The sequence below is a fragment of the Dipodomys spectabilis genome, unplaced genomic scaffold (genome assembly GCF_019054845.1).
Source record: "Dipodomys spectabilis isolate Male_0828 unplaced genomic scaffold, ASM1905484v1 ptg000096l, whole genome shotgun sequence".
NCBI lineage: Eukaryota > Metazoa > Chordata > Mammalia > Rodentia > Heteromyidae > Dipodomys > Dipodomys spectabilis.
In genome coordinates, this window is record NW_024870773.1 from 3,133,916 (window position 1) to 3,142,975 (window position 9,060).

At 42.6% G+C, this 9,060-nt stretch overlaps 1 pseudogene; it reads left to right on the forward strand.

Annotated features, from left to right (window-relative positions):
- Window positions 1-216: 216 nt before the first annotated feature.
- On the forward strand, window positions 217-674 carry LOC122113223 (annotated as a pseudogene).
- Window positions 675-9,060: the final 8,386 nt, after the last annotated feature.

Below are 9,060 nucleotides of genomic sequence, written 5' to 3' on the forward strand. Positions count from 1 at the left end.
AAAGGATCCAACAACAATTCTTATCACAGCTACACGATGCCAGATGAGCATATTAATTTAGTTTTTACCTTTGGAATAATATTTTTAATCTTTTTTTAGGTAAGGTAACAGGTATATACTACAGATACAAATCAAAACTTTAGATACTGTGCACGTTAGAGAATAGTGCCAATAACTGCAAATATACTTATTTCCTAATGATCAAGTACATCTCATATGTATGATAAGCCTCATTTAGTTAAGTTAAATACAGGGCTGCCCGCCCTGCCCCCTCACCACCCCACCGCCCCCCTTGCCACGCTTCTCTGTAAGACCTACGGTGGGGGCCACCTAACCATTTGCCTTGGTCTAGGCAGCTGCACCAACCAGCCCTTTTACCGCATTGTTGCTGCTCACAACAAACGTCTCCAGGATGGCCGTTTCGTGGAGCAGTTAGGCAGTCTCCTATGACCCGCTGCCCAACAACCTTGGAGAAAAGCTTGTTGCCCTCAACCTGGACAGGATCTGGCATTGGATCGGCTATGGGACTCACCTTTCTAAACCTATGGAGAAGCTTCTAGGTCTTTCTGGGTTTTTTCCTTCTGCATCCTATGATGAGGAAATGGGCATGTGAAATCCTCTCAGCTTCTCAGAAAACAGAAGCTGAGGCTCCAGAAACAAGCTGCCTTCAGTGAACATAGTGATTACCAGGTCAAAGTCTTCAATTCTGAAGTACTTGTGTATGGAGCTGTTGATTTTGTTAGGTTTGGAGGTCAACAAAAGTCACCCATCCTCTTCTGGCCTAACTTAAACAAGGGGGGTAAGCAGAGATTCGTTCTTGTTTGACATAAGAGCGCTGAGTGAATACTAAGTAGGTTTTTCGGCTTTTACCTTGGAAAAAATTGTGTTTGTGGGTAGGATTGGACTTTTGGGTCCACAGGCAGCCTTACAATGTGTTGCCTTCCAGGTCTTTCTCACTTCGAAGCTCCCAACCAGTGTGCTTGGCCTAAAGGTTTCTTTAGTCACTCATGGTCATCCCACAAGAATCTGTGCTTATTATTTTTGTAATGGGAGTTTATATTGTTTCCTTAGCACATAATTGTACCTTTACAAGGGTAATTAAAATTTTGGGGGGGCTATAATAGCCTAACTTTTAAGAATGAAGACTTATGTATGGAAACATTACAACAAATCATCTTTGTGCAATTAATATACACTTAATAAAGAAGTAAAAAAAATACATATAGGCCAGGGTGTGTGCATGTGTGTGTGTGTGTGTGTGTGTGTGTGTGTGTGTGTGCGTGTGTTCTGGAGGTTGAACTCAGGGTTTGAGCTGTTTTGCTCACAAGGCTAACACTCTACTACCTGAATAATACCTCTTCTTCCAGCTTTTTTGGGTGGCTAATTGGATGGCTAATTGGGTGGCTAATCTCACAGATTTATGCCAGGAGCCACTGGCTCACACCTGTAATACTAGCTACTCAGGGGGCTGAGATCTGAGGATCGTGGTTCAAAGCCAGTCCAAGCAGAAAAGTCCGGGAGACTCTTATCTCCAATAAACCACTCAGAAAACTGGAAGTGGCGCTGTGGCTCAAGTGGTAGAGTGCTAGCCTTGAGTTGAAGAGCTGAGGGACAGCACCCAGAGTTCAAGCACCATGACTAACAACAAAACAAACAAAAAAAGAATCTCACAGATTTTCCTGCCCTGAGTGGCTTTGAACCCTGATCCTTAGATCTCAGCCTCTGGAGTAGCTAGGATTACAGGTATAGGCCACCAACACCTGGCTCAGACAATGATATACATTGCCTAATTGCTTTCTAAAAGTATCAATTTACCTTTCAGCCATCATTATACACAATGATTCATTTCCCTTCTTTTGTCCAAAAGTGAACACGTAATAAAAAATTTGTCTATCTAATATGATTGTTAACCCAGTGAGTTATAGAATGATAATGGCTTTATAAAAAATGCCCTCTTTTGTGCAACTGAACTGGGTATGGTACAATATTATTCATCTTTACATTGTAGCCGAATGATCTTACTTTTAGCTAACATTAGAATTTATGATTTTCTTTTCTTTCATGTGCTAGCAATGGAAACAAAGGCCTTGTTTGTTAAGCCCTATCACTGAGCCACAGGGCTAGGGGTTATGAAATTTGCATCTTATCTCTTCTTAGTGCTTCTTTATGCTTTTATCTGAACCAAGGGTGTGTGGAGAAACAAACTTTCTTATCCTTAATTTCCTTCTTAAATTCTGCAGACTTCATGGATACTTAAATGTGCATGCAAAGTTAGATTCTGATTGCCAAAAGCATATGTGGCCCTATCATTAGAATGAGAAACGTTCTTATTCTCTACTCTCCTTTGGACATTTTTGGAGTATCTACCTGTCTACAAGTAGTCTCTTATAGATGAGCTCTTTGTGATGTTAAGGATTTTGTCTCTATCACAGACTGAAGTCTTATAGAAGCAACTTGGAAATGGCAGGGTTAGGTCCAATTAATGTTCAAGGCCGTATTTACTGGGTTTTGTGTTCTCAAGTTAAGGTTACTGCTTGGCTACTGGTAAAGTGGGAATCACTTTAAAAGTCCCCTAGTTAGATGGCACTGGTGGCTCATCTGTAACCTTAGCTACTTAAGAGGCTGAGATCTGAGGATCACACTTTGAAGCCAGACAGTAGGAAAGCCTGTCTCTGATCTCCAATTAAGTACCAAAAACATCAGAAATAGAACTGAGGCTCCAGTGGTAGAGTGCTAGCCTTGAGTAAAAATGCTCTGGGAAAATACCACACTCTGAGTTCAAGCACTAAGTCCCACACAAAAATAGACAAACAAGATTAGGAAGGTGGCTTAGTGGTAGAGTGCTTGCCTAGCATCCATGAAGCCCTGGGTTCCATTCCTCAGTACCACATACACAGAAAAAGCCGGAAGGGGTTCTGTGGCTCAAGAGGTGGAGCATTAGCCTTGAGCAAAAGAAGCTCAGAGACAGTGCCTAGGTCCTGAGTTCAAGCCCCAGAATTGGCAAACAAACAAACAACAAGTCCCCTAATCACCCTGAGAGCTTCCATTTATCTAATCAGATACTGTGTTCGCCCTCTGCTGGTCTTTCAAAAGAACACGAATGCCTCCTAAGTTTTTTGCTTCTGGAAATTGGGATTCCAGTTGAATTCCTTTGTTGTAAAATTGCCAAACAAAAACATGTAAAGCATGCGGAAGAAAATAGCAGCCTAACTTCTTTGTGTCTACCTACTGTTCAAGTGTTTTTGCTATTTGTTTTGTTTTTGTTTTGCCAGTCCTGGGGCTTAAACTCAGAGTCTGGGCCCTGACCCTGAGCTTTCGTTAGCACTCTACCACTTGAACCAAAGCACCAGTCTGACTTTTTCTGTTTATGTGGTATTGAGGAATGGAACCGAGGGCTTCATGCATGTTAGGCAAGCACTCTACCACTAAGCCACATTCTCTTCCCCCCCCCCCCCCTTTTTTTTTTGTTTCTGTTTTGTCAGTCCTGGGGCTTGAACTCAGGGCCTGGGCACTATTCCTGAGCTCCTTTTGCTCAAGGCTAGCACTCTACTACTTTGAGCCACAACTCCACTTCCAGTTTTCTGATGGTCAGTTGGAGATAAGAGTCAGAGGGACTTTCCTGCCACAGATCTTCAGATTAGCTAGGATTTACAGGCATGAGCCACCAGTGTCCTGCAGTTCTTTCTTTTTTATAAATTGTTATGATAAAAGTGATGCACAGAGGGGTTATAGTTATATAATTCAGGTAAAGAATACATTTCTTTTTTTTTTTTCTTTTGTCAGTCATGGGGCTTGAACTCTGGTCCTGGGCGCTGTCCCTCAGCTCCTCAGCTCAAGGTGAGTACTCTACCACTTGAGCCACAGCACCACTTCTGGTTTTCTGAGAGGTTTATTGGAGATAAGAATCTCCTGGAGTGGGGCTGGGAAGGTGACTCAGTGGTAAGAGCGCTTGCTTTGCATGCCTGAGGCCCTGGGTTCAATTCCCAGCACCACATAAGCAAAAAGAAAAAAGCCGGAAGTGGCGCTGTGGCTCAAGTGGTAGAGCGCTAGCCTTGAGCTGAAGAGCTGAGGGACAGCGCCCAGGCCCAGAGTTCAGGCCCCACGACCAGAACCAAAAAAAAATTAAAAAAAAAAAAAAAGAATCTCCTGGAGGGCTGGAAAGGTGGCTCAGTGGTAGAGTGCTTGCCTTGCATGCATGAGGCCCTGGGTTCGATTCCTCAGCACCACATACACAGAAAAAGCTGGAAGTGGTGCTGTGGCTCAAGTGGTAGAGCGCTCGCCTTGGGCTGAAGAGCTGAGGGACAGTGCCCAGGCCCAGAGTTCAGGCTCCACTACTGACAAAAACAAAACAAAACAAAACAAAACAAAAGAATCTCCTGGAGTTTCCTTCCTGTGCTGGCTTTGAACCACTCCTGAGTAGCTAGGATTATAGGCGTGAGCCACCAGCGCCCGGCACAAGAGCACATTTCTTTTTTCACAGTGTCACCCGTGCCCTCATTCTCTCCCATTTCCACTCACAACTTGTATAATTCATTTTCCACATAGTGTCCAGTGAGTAACACTGCTGCATTTGTTCAACCTTGTCCCTCCATTTCTGTGCCTACTCTTACACTTTGAAGACATGTGAACGAACAAACAGAACAAAAAGAAAAGAAAACAAAAAACAGGGAAAAAGAATATTTCCACTTCTTGGAGTTCATTTCAATAGATATTATTTTATATGATGAGATGCACATAGGCATTGTCCCTTTTTATTCCTCTCCTAAAAGGAACAGAATGTGTGTGAATACCTAGTCAGCTGTATAATTTATTATGTCCTGGTGTATTTTAGACCTAGCTTCCACTTAAGAGAGAAAACACGCACCGTTTATCTCTCTGAGCTTGTCTTTCCTTACTTTACATGATTTGTTCTAGGTCCATCCATATCCCTGCAAATGACATAATATTAATTTTTCTAGTGGCTGTGTCAAATTCCATGGTATATAAGTACCACATGTTTTGGATCTACTCATTTATTGTAGGGCTTTTCCATAACTGTTTAGTTCTTAAGCGATGGATTTTCTCATGTGCATTATTGCAGTTACATTATAAAGTCAAGGAGCAGTATGTCTGACAGCATACATATCCTGACAACCTGTAAATCCAGAAAATTCAAAGTTGGAAGCACTGGTGAAAAAAAAAAATCAAAGCAGAAGAATTTTCTGCTTAAAATCAGAAAACTATTACTTCAACATGTGAATTATACTTGAAGGCTCTGTTAATTTACAAGTTCCATATAGCAACTATTCTAAGAAATCCTCAAGGGTCTGGGAAGGTGGCTCAGTGGTAGAGCACTTGCCTTGCATGCCTGAGGCCCTGGGTTCGATTCCTCAGCACCACATAAGCAAAAAAAAAAAAGCCGGAAGTGGCGCTGTGGCTCAAGTGGTAGAGAGCTAGCCTTGAGCTGAAGAGCTGAGGGACAGCGCCTAGGCCCAGAGTTCAAGCCCCATGACCAGACCCCCTCAAAAAAAGAAATCCTCAAAGCCTGTCAGCATTATAATAGTTTATTTAAGAGCCAGTTACTTCCAGTGTCCGATCTATATAGAAAGTACACATAGAGTGGGCGCTGGTGGCTCACGCCTGTAATCCTAGTTACTCAGGAGGCTGAGATCTGAGGATCAAGATTCAAAGCCAGCTCAAATAGAAAGTCTGTGAGATTCTTATCTCCAATAAACCACCCAGAAAACTAGAGTGGCCCTGTGGCTCGAGTGGTAGAGTGCTCGCCTTGAGCTGAAGAGCTGAGGGACAGCGCCCAGGCCCAGAGTTCAAGCCCTACAATCAAAAAAAAAAGAAAAAAAGAAAAAGAAAAAGAAAAAAAGTACACATAGATCAGCAAGGGAGAAGATGGACTAGCCTCAACTTTTTACAAGCTTACAAGCCTTGATTGATTGATATCATTCTGACAATGACCACAAAACCTAGCCACTTCTCTGGAATTTTATGTTAAAGCTAGGGGGAAGAAATTACCTTTCTTTTGGAGTTTGAAATCTGGAAGTATAGAAATGTAACAGAAGTCTGTAACACTCTCCAACTCCCACTTACTTCTTGGTGGGCTCCCAAAAATATAGACATGGAAAGTAGATAGATGGAGCTGAAATGTATTTAGAGATACAATCCTCTGAAGGACTTAAGCAGAATCCAGAAATGAGCAACAGTTCAAAGTCAAGAACACCTTCTAGATTTCAAAATTAGTTTCTGGATGAATAAGATTTCGTTTGCTAAACTAGGAGGAGAATCAGAAGTGGGATTGGAAACAAAACTAGAAGTTCTCCTTTGTTATAATGGGTTTTGGGGGAATCTGTGAGATGACCAAATAGAGACGTCAGGGGAAAGAAGAACAATGAGACTTTAGAACAATGGAGAGAGATTTGAGCTTACGAATTGTGCCATACATTTCTAACTGGAATCTATGAGCGTATTTAGATATAGAAGATATTCAAGAGAAAAGGTCCCAATCTGTTTTGAGGAGGATCACATTTAACAAAGGAGACTTAAAGCAGCTAACTCGGACTGGGAATGTGGCTTAGTGGTAGAGTGCTTGCCTAGCAGGCATGAAGCAGTGGGTTTGATTCTTCAGTACCACATTAACAGAAAATTCTGGAAGGGACACTGTGGTTCAAGTGGTAAAGTGCTACCCTTCAGCAAAAGAAGCTCAGGGATAGAGCCTAGGCCCTGAGTTTAAGCCCCAGGAGGAGGAGGAGGAGGAGGAAGAAGAAGATGAAGAGTAAGAAGGAAGAGGAAGGAGGAGGAGAAGGAGGAGGAGGAGGAGGAGGAAGAGGAGGAGGAGGAAGAGTGAGAAAAGGAAGGAGGAGGAGAAGGAGGGGGAGGGGGAGGGGGAGAAGGAGGAGAGGGAGAAGAAAAAGGAAGAGGAGGAGGAGGAAGAAGAGGAGGAGGAAGAGGAGGAGGGGAGGAAGGAGGAAGGAGCAGGAGAGGAAGAAGAGGAAGAAGCAGCAGCAGCAGCAGCAACAGCAGATGCTGCTAGCAGGGTGCCAGTGGCTCATGCCTGTAATCCTAGCTTCTCAGAAACGGACTTTTAGTTCACTCAGCACATGCATAGAGGTCCATCAAGAGCTGTGCGTCTTCTTCTCTTTCTTTTTATTTTATTTTATTTTTGGCTAGTCCTGGGGCTTGAACTTAGGGCTTGAGCACTGTCTCTGATTGTTTTTTTTTTTCTTAAGGCTAGCACTCTACCACTTGAGCCACAGCGCCACTTCTGGCCTTTTCTGTGTATGTAGTACTGAGGAATCAAACCCAGGGCTTCATGCATGCTAGGCAAGCACTCCCATTTCTATCCCTGTGCTTTTTTCTTTTCTTTTCTTTTTTTTGTCGGTTGTGCGGCCTGAACTCTGGGCCGGGGCGCTGACCCTCAGCGCTTCAGCTCAAGGCTAGCACTCTACCACTTGAGCCACAGCACCACTTCCAGCTTTTTTTTTCTGCTTATGTGGTGCTGAGGAATAGAACTCAGGCCTCATGCATGCAAGGCAAGCACTCTACCACTGAGCCACCTTCCCAGCCCCCCTGTGCTTTTTCTTAATGGTAGGAAATATCTATTTTCATGGGATTTTCTTTTACACTTTCAGCTATATGTCTTGGTTGAAGTCCAAGGAACTTCATGGCTCAAATGCATCCATATAAATGTTATCAAAATAGTGGACAAGTAGAATATTATACTTACAGTAAGAACATAAAAATTTCCAAAAGATTTTCATGAGAAAGACCGGGGAAGAAACAGGCTAGATGGTGAAGGTATCTTGCTGTCCCTTCCAGGCCAAAGCAGACTGTTTCTGGTTTTCTCTGTTTACTGAGTCAGGGCAGGGAACATTTTTCAGATTAATAGCAATAGAGTTAGCATTGCTGTTTTTAATGCTACAATAAAGAGATCATAAAGATCATAATCAGAAGAACAGCTGTAATTAAAGTCTCTTACTCATTAGCCTTAAAACAATTTATCAGCGTTTCCAAAGACCTGAATTTCTTCTCAAAGTTTCTGCAGAGGAATTTAATAGACATAGCCACTTCTTCGTCTTTGAAAACTTTGCTGAATAATTTCTCAGGAATATCCTATTGCTTTTAGTTTACTTATATATCAGACAAGAAGAGCTCAAGGGTTTACTCTTGGATTATAATGATCCTTGCTCAACAGGTCAGGGAGTGATAAGGAGATGATGCCATCAGAAATCCTAGAGTGCTTGTTGTAAGGAAAACAAGCATTCCAGGTAAAAGTTTTGCTACTGAAGCCTACTTTTCTGTTCTCCCTCTTTACCATCCTTTCTACAACAAGAAAGCAGCAATAATTCTCTATTATGTTCTATCCCTAGGGGAAGGGTGGATATGGCCTAGCACAAAGCAGTTATTATTCAGCTCTGGGTTTCCAAATATGATTTTAAAACTCCATAGCTAATAGATGAGTCTGAAAGCAAAGCTTCTTCTTTTTTTTTTTTTTTTTAAAGAGGTAGGTATGGTTGTGGAAGAAAATGCATGCCTTATAAAATGAGAGATTCAGAGTCTAGCCAATGAAAAAACAGATTTTGTTAACAAGTCAACTCAGCTGGGTGCCAGTGGCTCACATCTGTAGGCCTAGCTACTCAAGAGGTGGAGATCTGAGAGTAACAATTCAAAGCCAGGCCAGTCAGAAAAGTCTGTTAGACTCTTTTCTCCAATTAATCACCAAAAAGCTGGAAGTGGAACTGTGGTTCAGGCAGTAGAGCTCCTGCCTTGAGTGATAAAGCTACCGGACTGTATCCAGGCCCTGAGTTCAAGCCCTAGGCCTGGCACAGAGAAATTAAAAAGATCAACTCAATAATAAAGCTAGGATGTAATAGTAGGCTAATATAAAATTAGAAAGTAAGTCGGATGGCCAGAAGGCCATTCCCACCCTGCAGTTTCAACATGCCCTTCCCCCACAGTAATCCTTGAGGAAGGAGGAACATCAGGACTCAGAGAGATTCAGGGGATCTCAGTGGGGAGACCACGTTCTGCATTTCTGGTTGCTGAAAAGCCTGTAGGGCCACCCCACATAAA